General features: G+C 47.9%; 1 pseudogene; it reads right to left on the bottom strand.

Moving 5' to 3' along the window:
* LOC109880075 (acetylcholinesterase-like) overlaps window positions 1–11077 on the bottom strand; it is an 83864-nt pseudogene extending 72787 nt beyond the window's left edge.
* Between the last annotated feature and the right edge of the window lie 8923 nt (window positions 11078–20000).

Here is a 20000-nt window from a genome sequence, read left to right as displayed (position 1 = left end):
CCAATGACCCATTAACTCTTTAAATGTGATGCATAATTGAAGCTCCAGTCCAATCTAGTCCAATTTAATCCCAAACACTGTGATCCAGTACAAACCATAGGAATGGATGGGTCCAGTCCAGACCAGAGTAATGGTTGGGTCCAGTCCCAGGTCTAGGGTTCCAAGGGTCTCTTGTCACAGTCCGACTGTGCTGTCTCTCTGGACAACTCAGGCTCTGGTCAGAGTAGTGATTATTCCACTGTTGTTCTACCAACACTCACAGACAGACAGACAGACAGACAGACAGACAGACAGACAGACAGACAGACAGACAGACAGACAGACAGACAGACAGACAGACAGACAGACAGACAGACAGACAGACAGACAGACAGACAGACAGACAGACAGACAGACAGACAGACAGACAGACAGACAGACAGACAGACAGACAGACAGACAGACAGACAGACAGACAGACAGACAGACAGACAGACAGACAGACAGACAGACAGACAGACAGACAGACAGACAGACAGACAGACAGACAGACAGACAGACAGACAGACAGACAGACAGACAGACAGACAGACAGACAGACAGACAGACAGACAGACAGACAGACAGACAGACAGACAGACAGACAGACAGACAGACAGACAGACAGACAGACAGACAGACAGACAGACAGACAGACAGACAGACAGACAGACAGACAGACAGACAGACAGACAGACAGACAGACAGACAGACAGACAGACAGACAGACAGACAGACAGACAGACAGACAGACAGACAGACAGACAGACAGACAGACAGACAGACAGACAGACAGACAGACAGACAGACAGACAGACAGACAGACAGACAGACAGACAGACAGACAGACAGACAGACAGACAGACAGACAGACAGACAGACAGACAGACAGACAGACAGACAGACAGACAGACAGACAGACAGACAGACAGACAGACAGACAGACAGACAGACAGACAGACAGACAGACAGACAGACAGACAGACAGACAGACAGACAGACAGACAGACAGACAGACAGACAGACAGACAGACAGACAGACAGACAGACAGACAGACAGACAGACAGACAGACAGACAGACAGACAGACAGACAGACAGACAGACAGACAGACAGACAGACAGACAGACAGACAGACAGACAGACAGACAGACAGACAGACAGACAGACAGACAGACAGACAGACAGACAGACAGACAGACAGACAGACAGACAGACAGACAGACAGACAGACAGACAGACAGACAGACAGACAGACAGACAGACAGACAGACAGACAGACAGACAGACAGACAGACAGACAGACAGACAGACAGACAGACAGACAGACAGACAGACAGACAGACAGACAGACAGACAGACAGACAGACAGACAGACAGACAGACAGACAGACAGACAGACAGGACAGACAGACAGACAGACAGACAGACAGACAGACAGACAGACAGACAGACAGACAGACAGACAGACAGACAGACAGACAGACAGACAGACAGACAGACAGACAGACAGACAGACAGACAGACAGACAGACAGACGACAGACAGACAGACAGACAGACAGACAGACAGACAGACAGACAGAAGGCAGGCTGAGAGAAAGAGGGAAAAGGAAGGAATAGGTAGGTAGAGAGAGACAGATGTGTGAGCATGATTTAGCTTGCCCAAGAAGGGGCTGCAAATTAAGTGTTTCCAACAATCAAACACTTTCCAAATCAGCATAACTTAAACTCTCAGCATCAGGGTGAGATATAAGAATTTGACATTCAGATCTTCCTCAAACGCTAACCTACACCTACCATCCATCTGTACTTTATCTACAGCTGATCCCTGTGATTGTTCTGTTATGGGAACATACTAATCCCTAGGATCATACTGCCATGGTAACTTACTGATCCCTGTGTTTGTAATGCTATGGGAACAGACTGATCCCTGTGATTGTATTGCCATGGGAACAGACTGATCCCATGTGTTTGTATTGAGTTGGGAACAGACTGATCCCGTGTGATTGTATTGCCATGGGAACAGACTGATCCCGTGTGATTGTATTGCCATGGGAACAGACTGATCCCGTGTGATTGTATTGCCATGGGAACAGACTGATCCCGTGTGATTGTACTGCTATGTGAACAGACTGATCCCATGTGTTCGTAATGTGTTGGGATCACACTTATCCCATGTAATTGTATTGCCATGGGAACAGACTGATCCTATCTGATTGTATTGCCATGGGAACAGACTGATCCAATTGTGTTTGTAATGCGTTGGGAACAGACTGATCCCATGTAATTGTATTGCCATGGGAACAGACTGACATAATGTGATTGTACTGCCATGGAACATACTGATATAATGTGATTGTATTGCTATAGGAACAGGCTGATCCCATGGGATTGTACTACCATGGGAACAGACTGATACCATGTGATTGTATTGCATTAGGAACAAACTGATCCCATGTTATTGTAATGCTATGGGAACAGACTGATCCCATGTGTTTGTATTGCTATGGGAACAAACTGATCCCATGTTATTGTATTGCTATGGGAACATACTGATCCCATGTGATTGTATTGCTATGGGAACAGACTGATCCCATGTGTTTGTATTGCTATGGGAACAAACTGATCCCATGTTATTGTATTGCTATGGGAACATACTGATCCCATGTGATTGTATTGCTATGGGAACATACTGATCCCATGTGATTGTATTGCTATGGGAACATACTGATCCCATGTGATTGTATTGCTATGGGAACATACTGATCCCATGTTATTGTATTGCTATGGGAACATACTGATCCCATGTTATTGTATTGCTATGGGAACATACTAATTCCATGTGATTGTATTGCTATGGGAACATACTGATCCCATGTCATTGTATTGCTATGGGAACATACTGATTCCATGTGATTGTATTGCTATTGGAACATACAAGGGACAGCTTGTGAGGAAAGTTTATATTTAGGCAGCAACCTTTGCTTCTTGCTTTGCCCAATGCGTTATCATTTCCAAAAGGTCTTTGTCATTCACGTTGCTCAATCTGTTCTTTTTGAATCTGTTATGCTATCTTTTGTGATATGAATGCAATGCACCTCCCAAACTAATACACTGAGGACAAAACCAACATCCCAAACAATACACACTGAGGACAAAACCAACATCCCAAACAATACACACTGAGGACAAAACCAACACCCCAAACAATACACACTGAGGACAAAACCAACACCCCAAACAATACACACTGAGGACAAAACCAACACCCCAAACAATACACACTGAGGACAAAACCAACATCCCAAACAATACACACTGAGGACAAAACCAACACCCCAAACAATACACACTGAGGACAAAACCAACATCCCCAAACAATACACACTGAGGACAAAACCAACACCCCAAACAATACACACTGAGGACAAAACCAACATCCCAAACAATACACACTGAGGACAAAACCAACATCCCAAACAATACACACTGAGGACAAAACCAACACCCCAAACAATACACACTGAGGACAAAACCAACATACCAAACAATACACACTGAGGACAAAACCAACATCCCAAACAATACACACTGAGGACAAAGACAAAATTCCAAACTAACACACTGAGGACAAAATCAACATCCCAAACAATACACACTGAGGACAAAACCAACATCCCAAACTAATACACTGAGGGAAAAATCAACATCCCAAACAATACACACTGAGGACAGAGCGAACATCAAATAACATCAAATAATGTGTGTGTGTGTGTGTGTGTGTGTGTGTGTGTGTGTGTGTGTGTGTGTGTGTGTGTGTGTGTGTGTGTGTGTGTGTGTGTGTGTGTGTGCAAATTAATACAGATACCCTTTTTCCTGCAAAGTCAGTGCAACAAAACACAAAACCCAGCGGAAGTCTGCACTGGAATTAGGCTCAAATGATTCCTTCCCACAATCAAAATCAATCACTCTCCCCTGAATCACAAAGGACAGAGAGTCCAATGTCCCGCTCCAAACAAACACTTACACACACACACCGCAGACAGGAGATCCATCCCAGTTCAATGTTACAAACACAATTGACCTCAACCTTGTAAATAAACTCAGGAAAAAAGAAATGTCCCTTTTTCAGGACCCTGTCTTTCAAAGATAATTTGTAAAAATCCAAATAACTTCACAGATCCTCATTGTAAAGAGTTTAAACACTGTTTCCCATGCTTGTTCAATGAACCATAAACAATTAATGAACATGCACCTGTTGGAAAGGTCGTTAAGACACAAACAGCTTACAGACGGTAGGCAATTAAGGTCACAGTTATGAAAACTTAGGACACTAAATAGGCCTTTCTCTACTGACTCTGAAAAACACCAAAAGAAAGATGCCCAGGGTCCCTGCTCATCTGTGTGAACGTACCTTAGGCATGCTGCAAGGAGGCATGAGGACTGCAGATGTGGCCAGGGCAATCAATTGCAATGTCCGTGCTGTGAGACGCCTAAGACAGTACTGCAGGGAAGCAGAATGGACAGATGATCGTCCTCGCAGTGGCAGACCACATGTACCAACACCTGCACAGGATCAGTACATCTGAACATCACACCTGTGGGACAGGTACAAGATGGCAACAACAACTGCCCGAGTTACACCAGGAACACACAATCCCCCCATCAGTGCTCAGACTGTCCACAGTAGGCTGAGAGAGGCTGGACTGAGGGCTTGTAGGACTGTTGTAAGGCAGGTCCTCACCAGACATCACCGGCAACAACGTCTCCTATGGGCACAGACCCACGTCGCTGTACCAGACAGGACTGGAAAAAAGTCCTCTTCACTGAGGAGTCGCGGTTTTGTCTCACCAGGGGTGATGGTCGGATTCTCGTTTATCGTCGAAGGAATGAGTGTTACACCGAAGCCTGTACTCTGGAGCGTGATCGATTTGTTGGTGGAGTATCTGTCATGGTCTGGGGCGCTGTGTCACAGCATCATCGGACTGAGCTTGTTGTCATTGCAGGCAATCTCAACACTCTGCGTTACAGGGAAGACATCCTCCTACCTCATGTGGTACCCTTCCTGCAGGCTCATCCTGACATGACCCTCCAGCATGACAATGCCACCAGCCAAACTGCTCATTCTGTGCATGATTTCATGCAAGACAGGAATGTCAGTGTTCTGCCATGGCCAGCGAAGAGCCCGGATCTCAAACCCAATGAGCACATCTGGGACCTGTTAGATCGGAGGGTGAGGGCTAGGGCCATTCCCCCCAGAAATGTCCGGGAACTTGCAGGTGCCTTGGTGGAAGAGTGGGGTAACATCTCACAGCAAGAACTGGCAAATCTGGTGCAGTCCATGAGAAGGAGATGCACTGCAGTACTTAATGCAGCTGGTGGCCACACCACATGCTGACTGTTACTTTTGATTTTGACCCCCCCTTTGTTCAGGGACACGTTATTCCATTTCTGTTAGTCACATGTCTGTGGGAATTGTTCAGTTTATGTCTCAGTTGTTGAATCCTGTTATGTTCATACAATTATTTACACATGTTAAGTTTGCTGAAAATAAACGCAGTTGACAGTGAGAGGACGTTTCTTTTTTTGCTGAGTTTATCTCTGTATCTCAATGTGTGTTTGTGTATTTGTTAGCTTTGTGCTGTGCAATCTGCAGAAGCAAACCACAAAAAACACACGCACACACACGCACACACCCACACCCACATAAACACACAAACACACACACAGCTCCAAAACGCTGTTAAACTATCAGGTTTTATCTCTCAGGATTATAGAAAAACATCTAAAAGTCAATGTGGTGGATCCAAAATCCTTTCTAAATGCATAGTTTCTGGAGTTATCTTTGACTAAGTAGTTGAATAACAAAATGATCTTGACCTGAAAACTCCCTGGGGTTAAACATCATATGCATGCGCTGCCACAACATGAAAAAAAAACAGAAGATGTTTGTCATGATAATTCAAAACAGGGAGGCCACGGATGATGTTTGTATAATGAGCCCAATGTAGGTGTGTGTGTGCGATTGCATGTTCGCGTGTGTGAGTGTGTGTGTGTCTGTGTAATGAGCTAAGTGCAGGGGAGTGAGAGTGTTATTTACACTCAACAGTCAGTGCTCTGTGAAGTGGAGACTGACCCGACTCCCACTCAGACCTCCAGCACTCTGGAGGGGTAGCTGGAGACTGAGCCAACCCAGCTATAGTGCACCGCCACAGGCTAGTTTAGGCATTTGAGGCCCCTGGAGGGCCCTGACGCAGCATCACCCACTCCCTGCCCACTATATGCAAGGTTAACGTGCATAAGAAGAAAGGATATTTTTTGATGCGTAGTCTGACACGGCCGTCCGTCACACTTGCCTATGTGTGTTCTCACCAGTGACGTTCTGCAGTTTGAGGAGGAAGTTGTTCCAGAACTGGCACTGATGAGCTGCACGCATCCTTTGAGTGTGTAGAGGGAGGAGTTTAGGGTGATGTATTCCTATTGGTCCATGCAGGATGAAAGGTTTTCCAGTTCTCTTCCTCTATGCTTGAATTCTTGAAAACACAACAACCAACAGATTATGCCAGAGAGAAACTTTACACTGACTTAAACATCTTATTGTTTGTTATATTCATTGCCAGTCAAAAGTTTCTACACACCTACTCAAGAGTTTTTCTTTATTTTGACAATTTTCTACAACTGCTGATATAATTACTACCTGGTTAATTTTCTTTGGCTATCGACTGCAATTTCAGACCACAGGTAAAATAGTCTAGCTAGCTACATTTTCAGATATGACACATTTCAAAATTTGACAGAAAGTGGTTTAATTTCAAGTTAAAGTATACTGTAAGATAGCTAGCTAACATCAGCTCTCTGGCTCGCTAGCTAACGTTACGTGTATGATCTTATTATTTGTAACTCAGACCTATTTGCTTGACTAGTTACAGCCTAATGTTAGCTATTGAACTTGGTTGGGTAGCTACCTGCAGATTCATGCAGGGTAGTAACGTCATGAGTTGGGATTATGGTTCATTGTTTACCTAGCTAGCCAGCTACATGTCTTAACAAAAAACTCTGGTCAGAGTTTGCCATCATGCAGAATAACTGATGAATACGAATGCTCAACACCCGTTGAATATGGCCGGTGTCAGTAAATGTCAGCAAAAAAGCGGAATTAAATTGTTTCCAGGAGCATAGTTACAGTCACCAACGCTCTGACTAACATGAAAACAGCTTAACCAGCTCTGCTAGGGGGAGTAAAATGGTCAGAGTGGGATGTTCTCATTATGTTTCTGAAAGTAGCTAGCAAGCTCGCTGTTACGGATACAGTTATCCTGTGTGTGTGTGTGTGTATCCTGTGTGTGTTTCTTTTCTCTCCTTCTCCCCTCACAGGTGAAAATCATCACTCCCCAATCAGTCAACAATCAATCATCAATCAGAAGACACACCTCCTCCTATTTCCTACCCTATCACAGTTCCTTCCCCATGGTTTAAAAACCCCATAATTTGTTTGCTCTAGAGCTAGCTCAATATCTCTCTGTAAATGCCATGTCTGTAGGTCTCTGTGTTTCACTCTCGCTTTATGTCTTAACCTCTCTTTTGTTTGAGCACCTCATAGCACTTTGTCATCACCTGTGAGTATTGTTTTTTGGTTATGGTGTTTGTGTTTGATTGCTGGTGGGAAAAGGGGAAACCAAGACAAGTCGCCCATAGGCATACACTACCCGTAGGTGAACTTTGTTAAATACACTAGTTAGAACTGGGCGGACCACCCACTGTATTTTTGGTTAGTTAGTTAGCTGTTGTTAAAGTGGGCTAGTCTAGCTTAGGGGTGTTTTTGTATATTTATTGTTTCTTTCCTTGGGTCCAGCTCAGCCCCTTTTCCTGCTCCCCCCATTACCGTGTGTTTATAAATAAACCTGGAGTTTGATGGTAGATTTCTGTTGTCGTGGTTATTTCGTTCACACTTTTACTTTGTCACAATTATAATTTGCATGAGTTATGTTACGGGTCTCATTACCATCCCCCCCTAGACTGTCGGGCCAAAAGGGATTCGTAACACTCGCCATCAATCCTACTCAGATCAACCCTACTCCTTGGCCAGAGTGTCCAGTTTGCGCTTGAACGCGCCGAGAGCGAAACACTATGAATTTACGAAACTCGCCAACTCACTGGATAACATCACAGCCTAACCAGCTCTGCTAGGGTGAGTAATGTTCAGTGAGCGGTATTCTCTTTTGTGTCTGGTAGTAGCTAGCAAGTTAGCTTGGGTGCTTGACTGCTGTTGTTAGTACAGAACGCTCAGATCAGCCCTTAAAGAGATGGGTGGGGTAAAACTTAAGATGGTGTGAATGATACTGAATGGGTATAGACAAAAAAGGACTCTCCAGTAGTATAACCAAAACATTCAAAGGCCATTTTCTCAAAAGTGAGTTTAAAAGTTTATCAACTTTCAAAGCAAAATTACTTTGCCATTGTTCCTGAACTGTAGTGTATGATATACAATTTTGTAGCTCTCTCTACTTTTTTCCAATGTAAAACACACAATTTCAAATGTTGCTACATAAGATTGATTTCTGATTTTGACACTACAAGCCTGGCACATGTGTATTTGGGGAGTTTCTGCAATTCTTCTGTGCAGATCCTCTCAAGATTTGTGAGGTTGGATGGGGAGCACTGCTGCATAGCTATTTTCAAATCTCTCCAGAGATGTTCAATCGGGTTCAAGTCTAGGTTCTGGCTGGGCCACTCAAGGACATTCAGAGACTTGTTCCGAAGCCACGCCTTCATTGTCTTGGCTGTGTGCTTAGGGTCGTTGTCATGTTGGAAGGAGAGCCTTCAACCCAGTCTGAGGTACTGAGAGCGCTCTGGAGTAGGTTTCCTTCAAGGATGTCTCTGTACTTTGCTCCTATCATCTTTGTCTCGATTCTGACTAGTCCCTTAGTCTCTGCTGCTGAAAAACATCTCCACAGCATGATGCTGTCACCACCATGCTTCACTGTGGGGAAGAGCTGTCTGTTTCTCAAACTAAACACTCTCAGTTGTGCACCGGGGCCTCCCACTCCTCTTTTTATTTTGGTTAGTGCCAGTTTGCGCTTTTCTGTAAAGGGAGTAGTACACAGCGTTGTACGAGTTTTTCAGTTTGATGGCAATTTCTCGCATGGGATAGCCTTCATTTCCCAGAACAAGAATAGACTGACGAGTTTCAGAAGAAAGTTATTTGTTTCTGGCCATTTTGAGCCTGTAATCAAACCCACAAATGCTAATGCTCCAGATATTCAACTAGTCTAAAGAAGGCCAGTTTTATTGCTTCTTTAAACATCACAATAGCTTTCAGCTGTACTAACATAATTGCAAAATGGTTTTCTAATGATCCATTAGCCTTTTAAAATGATAAACTTGGATTAGTTATCACAATGTGGCATTGGAACATAAGAGTGATGGTTGCTGATAATGGGCCTCTGTATGCCTGTGTAGATATTCCATTTTAAAAAGTAGCCGTTTCAAGAAAAATTGTCATTTACAACATTAACATTGTCTATACTGTATTTCTGATCAATGTTATGTTATTTTAATGGACAAAATAATTAATTTTCTTTCAACAATAAGGTCATTTCTAAATGACCCCAAACTTGTGAAAGGTAGTGTATATTTGATACATTTTAGAATAAGGCTGTAACCTATAAAAATGTGGAAAAAGTCAAAGTTTCTGAATACTTTCCCAATGTGTTGTATAAGAGGCCTCACCTGGTCTCAGGCATGTCTATCTATATAATATCTATATGAGGTCTCTCTCACCCGGTCCTACCCATGTTGGCCCAGGACTTCATCATCCTCCTGCTCATGACAACTTCCTCCTCTATGTATCCCAGGGTACTGTTCAGCGGCATTCCAAAGATAAACTCAATCTCAATCTCATGGCATCACGCCCATCCACACAGGGCAGGGATTGTTGGAGGAATGGTGGTCAAACAGGAAGAGGCAGGCCTTACCCCCCCGTGTTCTGAGTGTAGGTATGGTGATGATCAGAGAATTCATTACAAACTGAGCAGAAGGGGCCAAATACTAACTTTACAACTCAACATTCCATGTAAATAATATGTTTTACATTCAAGATTTGTGGCAAATATTAGAGCAGGGCTCTCCAACCGTGTTCTTGGAGAGCTACCGTCCTGTACGTTTTCACTCCAACCCTAATTTAATACATCTGATTCTAATAATTAGCTGGTTGATAAAATGAATCAGGTTAGTTGCAATGGGGGTTGGATAAAACATGTATAAGAGGGTAGCTCTCCTGGTACAGAGTTGGAGAGCCCTGCATTAGAGCTTTGTGGAACTCCTCAATATGTTGTCCTTACCTCTGGGCAAAGGTCTCCCACCATTCGTGCAAGCAAATCATGATTCTTCATCCCACTATTCTCATCTCTCCAATCAGTGTACTGTACTGGAAGATGGCCATCTCCCTTGTGACATCACCGAACCCCATAAACACTAGGTCCACCCCTTTCAGGAAGTCCTCCCTGCTGATCAGGCTCTGGCTAGTGATGTCAAATCCCAGTGCCCCGTAAACCAGGAAGTGGGTCCACTCATCTTGGGTTCGAACCAATCAGCACCTCTGTCTTCAGGAAGTTGCCCGTCTGGAGCAGAATCTATAGGACCTGACAGAGAAGATTAGACATTATGACATAATGCCATTGGAAACATACATGAACGTCAACTGCTTGTTTGTTCAGTGCCTTTTGGCCCTACAAGCAATCCACAGATTCACACACACCTCGGGCATGTCTGGTAGAAAGTTTTGGTCGACAGAAGGTGTGAATGGCAATGCTATGAGTGCGGGGAGAGACAGGACAGTGTACTGCTGTTTGATGATATCCTCTCTGTAGACACTGCTCCAGGACAGCCAGAGGTGTCAGGGGACAAACCCATCAGCCTACCCAGGGAGAGGGTCCTATTGCAGGCCTGCTGTTGAGTCATGACAGCCAATGGAGTGGGGGAACCACTCTGTAGTATCGCCCTGTTGTACCATGGCTGCCAGGGGAGAGGAGATGGAGACCCACAGATGCAGCCAACATAAAAAAGGAGATTAATTAAACATGGTAAAACAAAGAATAAGAATAAAAAAGAGCGATAGCAAAAAAAGCTGATGTCACACCCTGACCATAGTTTACTTTGTATATTTCTATGTTTTGGTTGGTCAGGGTGTGAGCTGAGTGGGCATTCTATGTTTCATGTCTAGTTTGTCTATTTCTATGTCTGGCCTGATATGGTTCTCAATCAGAGGCAGGTGTTAGTCATTGTCTCTGATTGGGAACCATATTTAGGTAGCCTGGGTTTCACTGTGTGTTTGTGGGTGATTGTTCCTGTCTCTGTGTTTGCACCAGATAGGGCTGTTTCGGTTTTCGTTACGTTCTTTGTTTTGTAGTGTTTGTATTGATTCGTGTTTTACGTTTGTTTATTAAACATGTATCGCAAACTACACGCCGCATTTTGGTCCGACTCTCCTTCACCACAAGAGAACCGTTACAGAATCACCCACCACAACAGGACCAAGCAGCGTGGTAACAGGCAACAGCAGCAGCAGGTGCAGCGTGACAAGAATTTCTGGACTTGGGAGGAAATCCTCGACGGGAGAGGACCCTGGGCTAAACCAGGGGAGTGTAGCCGCCCCAAGGTGCAGCAAGAGAAGGAATGGACATGGGAGGACGAACTGGATGGTGAAGGACCCTGGGCTCAGCCTGGAGAATATCGCCGCCCCAAAGAAGAACTGGAGTCGGCGAAAGCGGAGAGGCGCTGGTATGAGGAGGCAGCACGGCGACGCGGATGGAAGCCTGAGAGTCAGCCCCAAAAATGTATTGGGGGGGGGGGGGGGGGGGGGCTCACAGGGAGTATGGCTATGCCAGGTAGGAGACCTGCGCAAACTCCCTGTGCTTTACCGGGGGGCTAGAGAGACCGGGCAGGCACCCTGTTATGCAGTGGTGCGCACGGTGTCCCCAGTGCGGGTGCATAGCCCTGTGCGGTATATTCCAGCTCTGCGTATCAGCCGGGCTAGATTGAGCGTCGAGCCAAATGCCATGAAACCGGTTCTACGCAGCTGGTCTCCAGTGCGTCTCCTTGGGCCGGCTTACATGGCACCAGCCTTGCGCACGGTGTCTCCGATTCGCCTGCATAGCCCAGTGCAGGCTATTCCACCTCGCCGCACTGGCAGGGCGACCGGGACCATTCAACCGGGTAAGGTTGGGCAGGCTCGGTGCTCAAGAGCTCCAGTGCGCCTGCACGGTCCGGTCTATCCAGTACCACCTCCACACCCCAGCCCTCCGGTAGCAGCTCCCCGCACCAGGCTTCCTGTGCGTGTTCTCGGTCCAGTACCACCAGTGCCAGCACCACGCATCAGGCCTACAGTGCGCCTCGCCTCTCCAGCGCTGCCAGAGCCTTCCTCCTCTCCTGCGCTGTCGGAGTCTCCCGCCTGTTCAGCGCTACCAGAGCCTTCCTCCTCTCCTGCGCTGCCGGAGTCTCCCGCCTGTTTAGCGCTGCCAGAGCCTTCCGCCTCTACAGCATTGCCGGAGTCTCCTGCCTGTTTAGCGCAGCCAGAGCTGCCAGCCTGCATGGAGCAGCCAGAGCTGTCAGTCTGCATGGAGCAGCCAGAGCTGTCAGTCTGCATGGAGCAGCCAGAGCTGCCAGTCTGCATGGAGCAGCCAGAGCTGTCAGTCTTCATTGAACAGCCAGAGCTGTCAGTCTGCATGGAGCAGCCAGAGCTGCCAGTCTGCAAGGAGCTGCCAGTCTGCAAGGAGCTGCCAGTCTGCAAGAAGCCGCCAGAGCTGCCAGTCAGCATGGATCAGCCAGAGCCGCCAGTCAGCATGGAGCAGCCAGAGCCGCCAGTCAGCATGGAGCAGTCAGAGTCGTCAGTCTGCCAGGATCCGCCAGTCAGCCAGACTCTTCCAGATCCGCCAATTAGCCAGACTCTTCCAACTCCGCCAGTCAGCCAGACTCTTCCAGATCTGCCAGTCAGCCAGACCCTTCCAGATCCGCCAGTCTGCCAGACTCTTCCAGATCTGCCAGTCAGCCAGGATCCGCCAGTCAGCCAGACTCTTCCAGATCAGCCAGTCAGCCAGGATCTGCCAGTCAGCCAGACCCTTCCAGATCCGCCAGACTCTTCCAGATCCGCTAGTCTGCCAGACTCTTCCAGATCTGCCAGTCAGCCAGACTCTTCCAGATCCGCCAGTCAGCCAGGATCTGCCAGAGCCTTCCTCCTCTCCTGTGCTGTCAGAGTCTGAAGAGCCCCTGTCCCGAGCTGCCCCTCTGTCCCGAGCTGCCCCTCTGTCTCGAGCTACCCCTCTGTCCCGAGCTGCCCCTCTGCCCGTGTTATTAAGTAGGGTTGCCGTGGCTAGGAGGTCACGGAAGCGGACAAGGTGGGGGAAGACTACGGTGAAGTGGGGGCCACGTCCAGCACCAGAGCCGCCAACGCGGACAGATGCCCATCCAGACCCTCCCCTATAGGTTCAAGTTTTGCGGCCGGAGTCCGCATCTTGGGGGGGGGTACTGTCACACCCTGACCATAGTTTACTTTGTATATGTCTATGTTTTGGTTGTTCAGGGTGTGAGCTGAGTGGGCATTCTATGTTTCATGTCTAGTTTGTCTATTTCTATGTCTGGCCTGATATGGTTCTCAATCAGAGGCAGGTGTTAGTCATTGTCTCTGATTGGGAACCATATTTAGGTAGCCTGGGTTTCACTGTGTGTTTGTGGGTGATTGTTCCTGTCTCTGTGTTTGCACCAGATAGGGCTGTTTCGGTTTTCGTTACGTTCATTACGTTCTTTGTTTTGTAGTGTTTGTATTGATTCGTGTTTTACGTTTGTTTATTAAACATGGATCGCAATCTACACGCCGCATTTTGGTCCGACTCTCCTTCACCACAAGAGAACCGTTACAGCTGAGTAACTTTTGAAGGGTCTCTGCCAAAGGCAGTGATGTTACTGGCTACCCAGTACAGAGCCACGCGCTGGTCATGCATTCCATCATCGCCACGGACAACCTCGCTATCAGGAAGAGACAGGAAATACAACGGACCGAGCCTGTGTCCAATCAAAACAAACCTTATTATTGGTGTACATTGAAATCATACATATAAGTATATTAGTTTCACTTCATAGTTCCAGGACAGTGCCTATAGTGAAAACACCCCCATAGAGCCACATCATGACAGGTGCCAATGAGGAACCAGGGGGGGAGCTCTTGGAACGTTTAGGGTGTGTTCATTTGGGCACGAGTCCATATGTTGAGGTAGAGACAGTCTTCACTCATCTTGCTGTTGGGGTTCCACATCTCAGCTCCACAGAACCCTGGGAGTAAGGAATTTGTAGTCAAACACGTGTAGTTAACAACTTGATTACAAAACAACATTGAGCATGTTTACATACACAGTAATAATTTGATACTAAACAGATTATGTCAGTAAACAGATTATGCAATAAACACCTTACTCTGCTTATCTTAATCAACATCGAAGTAAGCCTATGCTGATTAAAACACCTGGTTTTCTGAGCAATCTTTCAAATGATTAGGACATGTAAACACCTTAATGGGCGTTCCAGCAGTGTATGTGATCTGAGCATGTTCCAGCACCAGCCAAGCGAGCCTCCCTCTTTGTGAAGTGAAGTGAGTTTGGAACAACTGAATGTGTTGGTCTTAGAAGTAGTTTTCACATATAAACTTTAGATGTCTGAACTGAGAATCAAATATGCTTCCCAAAAATAACATGGTCACTGTGGTAGAAGGTTTATATAGATAGGAGATGTTCTGCATTTATCAGAGTGACATCAGGTCTCCTGATCTCAATTGTGTCCATGTAAACAAGATTATTAGGGGAATCATTCTTCTTTATTTATTTATTTATTTTTATTTTACCTTTATTTAACCTTTATTTATTTATTTGTTTCTTATAAAACATGTAAACATTTTAAACAAACTATTATATTAACCTGACTATCCACAATGATTACATTATTGTGTGCATATAACCATACTCAGTGACTGTAGACAGTCACTAACATCAACAGGTTTAAAGGCACACAAACATATGCAGTACATTCATGTATATGTAATAAGATGTGTTTGTTTACTATACAGGCCTACGTCATCCTTCTGATGTCATATCCCTACAAGGAAAAGTTGCATCCTGGGGTTGGAAGGAGTTGGAGTTGCGTGTAGTGTGTTTTACACTGGTCCACCTCTTTGCAGGCTTAGTAGGATGAAAACACAGTTCCCCAACCGAAGGGGTTTCAAATAGGGAATTCCCAGGAATGTTCTGACACGTCCACCACTTGGCACAGGAAGCTGAGTGCCCCGAACTCTGCCACGGTTTGTGGCAACAATGAGGTCATCAACCTGAGCCACTGGGTCCGGGAGAATGTGGAACAGCATGAGTGACAGGGTGATGTGTGTTTGTGAATGGTCACCATGGTAACGTGTTCATGTCTGGAGAGGTCAAAACACATTGAAGATTTTGGAAGTCGACACAAATATACATTTTAGTACGAAGATTAATAGACACTCACACATCAAGAAACACACGCACAACAAACACACATCAAGAAACACACATCAGGAAACACACGCAAAACAAACACACATCAAGAAACACACATCAGGAAACACACGCAAAACAAACACACATCAAGAAACACACATCAGGAAACACACACTCAAGAAATGCACATCAACAAACACACATTATCAAACACACACAGAACAAACACAAGCACACACTATTACTCAGTAAAAGTAGGAGATGATTGATATAGTTACAAATCCATTAGTTTGTTGAAGCATTCAAGATTTTCCAAAGATTGCCACTGGCTTCAACAAGCACAGAACAAGTAGGGCAGAGGGAGAGGAGAGAAACAAGGTAGTGAGGGAGACTGTCAGCTATTAATGACACCTTGAATTCAGCTGATTTCAGGATGAGACTATGTGAGCGGGTGCACAGTGGGAGATGATCAGATCTCTCCCTCTGACTCTTTCAACACCAGACAGGCAGAAACCCACCCTCCTACATCTTCTTCCCAATACAGATTACTCAGCTGAAAGTGGGAAACAAATTCATATCTAAAATTAGAGAGCGTGATTGCTTGTTGTGATATTGGATAAATCCTGAATTAATCAGGTCTGCACTGAGCAGACAGATTATCCAAGCAGTCTCACATGACCTCAGAGGCAGAATAAATAGAACTGTCAGGCAGGATATCAATTCTATATCTACCTTTTCTCATGGACTTTAAATGAAACCCAACCTAGATGGCTGCTGTGTTTGTGGAAATAGCTTACCTGTGCAGTTGAAATATGTTTCTGACTCAAATATATCAAATATGCTGTGCAAATATGCTGTGGTGTGGTATGCTGTGGCGTGGTGTGGCGTGCTGTAGCGTGGTGTGGCGTGCTGTAGCGTGGTGTGGCGTGCTGTAGCGTGGTGTGGCGTGCTGTAGCGTGGTGTGGCGTGCTGTAGTGTGGTGTGGCGTGCTGTAGTGTGGTGTGGCGTGCTGTAGCGTGGTGTCGCGTGCTGTAGCGTGGTTTGGCGTGCTGTAGTGTGGTGTGGCGTGCTGTAGCGTGGTGTGGCGTGCTGTAGCGAAGGTGTGGTGTGCTGTAGCGTGGTGTGGTGTGCTGTAGCGTGGTGTGGCGTGCTGTAGCGAGGTGTGGCGTGCTGTAGCGAGGTGTGGTGTGCTGTATGTGCTGTAGCGTGGTGTGGCGTGCTGTAGTGAGGTGTGGTGTGGCGTGCTGTAGTGAGGTGTGGTGTGCCGTAGCGTGGTGTGGTGTGCTGTAGCGTGGTGTCGCGTGCTGTAGCGAGGTGTGGCGTGCTGTAGCGAGGTGTGGCGTGCTGTAGCGTGGTGTGGCGTGCTGTAGCGTTGTGTGGTGTGGTGTGGCGTGCTGTAGCATGGTGTGGCGTGCTGTAGCGAGGTGTGGTGTGGCGTGGTGTGCTGTTGCGTGTTGTGGCATGCTGTAGCGAGGTGTGGTGTGGCGTGGAGTGCTGTAGCGTAGTGTGGCATGCTGTAGCGAGGTGTGGTGTGCTGTAGCTTTGTCTGGCGTGCTGTAGCGTGGTGTGGCGTGCTGTAGCGAGGTGTGGCGTGCTGTAGCGTGGTGTGGCGTGCTGTAGCGTTGTGTGGTGTGGTGTGGCGTGCTGTAGCATGGTGTGGCATGCTGTAGCGAGGTGTGGTGTGCTGTAGCTTTGTCTGGCGTGCTGTAGCGTGGTGTGGCGTGCTGTAGCGAGGTGTGGCGTGCTGTAGCGTGGTGTGGCGTGCTGTAGCGTTGTGTGGTGTGGTGTGGCGTGCTGTAGCATGGTGTGGCGTGCTGTAGCGTGGTGTGGTGTGCTGTAGCGTTGTGTGGCGTGCTGTAGCGTTGTGTGGTGTGGTGTGGCGTGCTGTAGCATGGTGTGGCGTGCTGTAGCGTGGTGTGGTGTGCTGTAGCGTGGTGTGGTGTGGCGTGCTGTAGCATGGTGTGGCGTGCTGTGGCGTGGTGTGGCGTGCTGTAGCGAGGTGTGGTGTGCTGTAGCGTGGTCTGGCGTGCTGTAGCGTGGTGTGGCGTGCTGTAGCGAGGTGTGGTGTGGCGTGCTGTAGCGTGGTGTGGCGTGGCATGCTGTAGCGAGGTGTGGTGTGGCATGCTGTAGCGAGGTGTTGTGTGGCATGCTGTAGCGTGGTGTGGCGTGGCGTGCTGTAGCGTTGTGTGGTGTGGTGTGGTGTGCTGTAGCGAGGTGTGGCATGCTGTGACGTGGCGTGGTGTGGCGTGCTGTAGCGAGGTGTGGCGTGCTGTGGTGTGGCGTGGCGTGTTGTGGTGTGGCGTGGCGTGGTGTGGCGTGGCATGCTGTAGCGTGGTGTGGCGTGGTGTGGCATGCTATAGCGTGGTGTGTCGTGCTGTAGCGAGGTGTGGCATGCTGTAGCGAGGTGTGTCGTGCTGTAGCGAGGTGTGGCATGCTGTAGTGAGGTGTGGCATGCTGTGGTGTGGCGTAGTGTGGCATGCTGTAGCGAGGTGTGGTGTGGCGTGGAGTGCTGTAGCGTAGTGTGGCATGCTGTAGCGAGGTGTGGTGTGCTGTAGCGTTGTCTGGCGTGCTGTAGCGTGGTGTGGCGTGCTGTAGCGAGGTGTGGCGTGCTGTAGCGTGGTGTGGCGTGCTGTAGCGTTGTGTGGTGTGGTGTGGCGTGCTGTAGCATGGTGTGGCGTGCTGTAGCGTGGTGTGGTGTGCTGTAGCGTGGTGTGGCGTGCTGTAGTGTTGTGTGGTGTGGTGTGGCGTGCTGTAGCACGGTGTGGCGTGCTGTAGCGTGGTGTGGTGTGCTGTAGCGTGGTGTGGTGTGCTGTAGCGTGTTGTGGCGTGCTGTAGCGAGGTGTGGTGTGGCGTGCTGTAGCATGGTGTGGCGTGCTGTGGCGTGGTGTGGCGTGCTGTAGCGAGGTGTGGTGTGCTGTAGCGTGGTCTGGTGTGCTGTAGCGTGGTGTGGCGTGCTGTAGCGAGGTGTGGTGTGGCGTGCTGTAGCGTGGTGTGGCGTGGCATGCTGTAGCGAGGTGTGGTGTGGCATGCTGTAGCGAGGTGTTGTGTGGCATGCTGTAGCGTGGTGTGGCGTGGCATGCTGTAGCGTGGTGTGGTGTGGTGTGGCGTGCTGTAGCGAGGTGTGGCGTGCTGTGATGTGGCGTGGCGTGGTGTGGCGTGGTGTGGCGTGACATGCTGTAGTGAGGTGTGGCGTGCTGTGACGCGGCGTGGTGTGGCGTGCTGTAGCGAGGTGTGCTGTGGTGTGGCGTGGCGTGTTGTGGTGTGGCGTGGCGTGGTGTGGCGTGGCATGCTGTAGCGTGGTGTGGCGTGGTGTGTCATGCTGTAGCGAGGTGTGGCATGCTGTAGCGAGGTGTGGCATGCTGTGGTGTGGCGTAGTGTGGCATGCTGTGGTGTGGCGTAGTGTGGAATGCTGTAGCGAGGTGTGGCGTGCTGTGGTGTGGCGTGCTGTGGTGTGGCGTGGTGTGGCATGCTGTAGCGAGGTGTGGCGTGGCGTGGTGTGGCGTGCTGTGGCGTGGCCCGAGAGAAATAAAAGAGGAATGGACCATATCTTATGACTTCTTATCATAATCAATATCACCTTCCCAAACCATATGACAACACACACACACACACACCCACACACACACACACAAATACACAAACTAGTACCTGACCACTATTCCTTTACTAAAGAAAGACATCACTTTTATGACTGTGTGGTGAAAGAATGGATCGCCACATCAGCCAGTCATAGCTAACTCATGAGAGTAAATAGCACCTTTTATCAAGTAGCACAAAGACAAACAGAAACACACCAACTCAGCAGGTGCATGTACACACACAGGTTGGCAGGTAGCCTAGAGTTTAGAGTGTTGGGCCAATAACCCGAAAGGTGGCTGGTTGGAATACTGGAGCCGAAAAGGTGAACAATCTGTTGCTGTGACCTTGACCCCACTCCCTGCGAGTATCTCAGTGGGGAGTTGGGATATGCAAGAAACACACTTCCATTAAACAGTTGTGTGTAACACAGATATAAGCAACCCCCAACGTATTATTATCACAAACAAACCCGCACACAAACGCACACACACACACGCACACAAACGCACACGAGCGAACAAACTAGCAAAATGTCAGACACACCCCATGGGTATTCTGCCACATTGTTAGGGTGAATAATGTATTTTGAAGTACTAATCTCTGGTGTGGTTTGAGGAGAAGCTAGAACAGTACAAGCGGTGGTGGGGGGTCATCCTTCATGCTGCTGTGACCCACTGACACCTTCACTGGTTGGACGAACGGCAACCTCACAAAGGGATGGTAGATTAGGGAGCAGGTTTGGAAGGGAAGGGGGCAGGGATGGTAGAGAAGGGGACAGGGATGGTAGGGAAGAGGGCAGGGATGGTAGATTAGGGAGCAGGTTTGGAAGGGTAGGGGGCAGGGATGGTAGATTAGGGAGCAGGTTTGGAAGGGTAGGGGGCAGGGAAGGTAG

This window comes from Oncorhynchus kisutch, linkage group LG15 (genome assembly GCF_002021735.2).
Source record: "Oncorhynchus kisutch isolate 150728-3 linkage group LG15, Okis_V2, whole genome shotgun sequence".
Taxonomy (NCBI): Eukaryota; Metazoa; Chordata; class Actinopteri; order Salmoniformes; family Salmonidae; genus Oncorhynchus; species Oncorhynchus kisutch.
The sequence above is the reverse complement of the archived record's forward strand: the minus strand, read 5'-3'. Positions and strand labels throughout refer to the sequence as shown.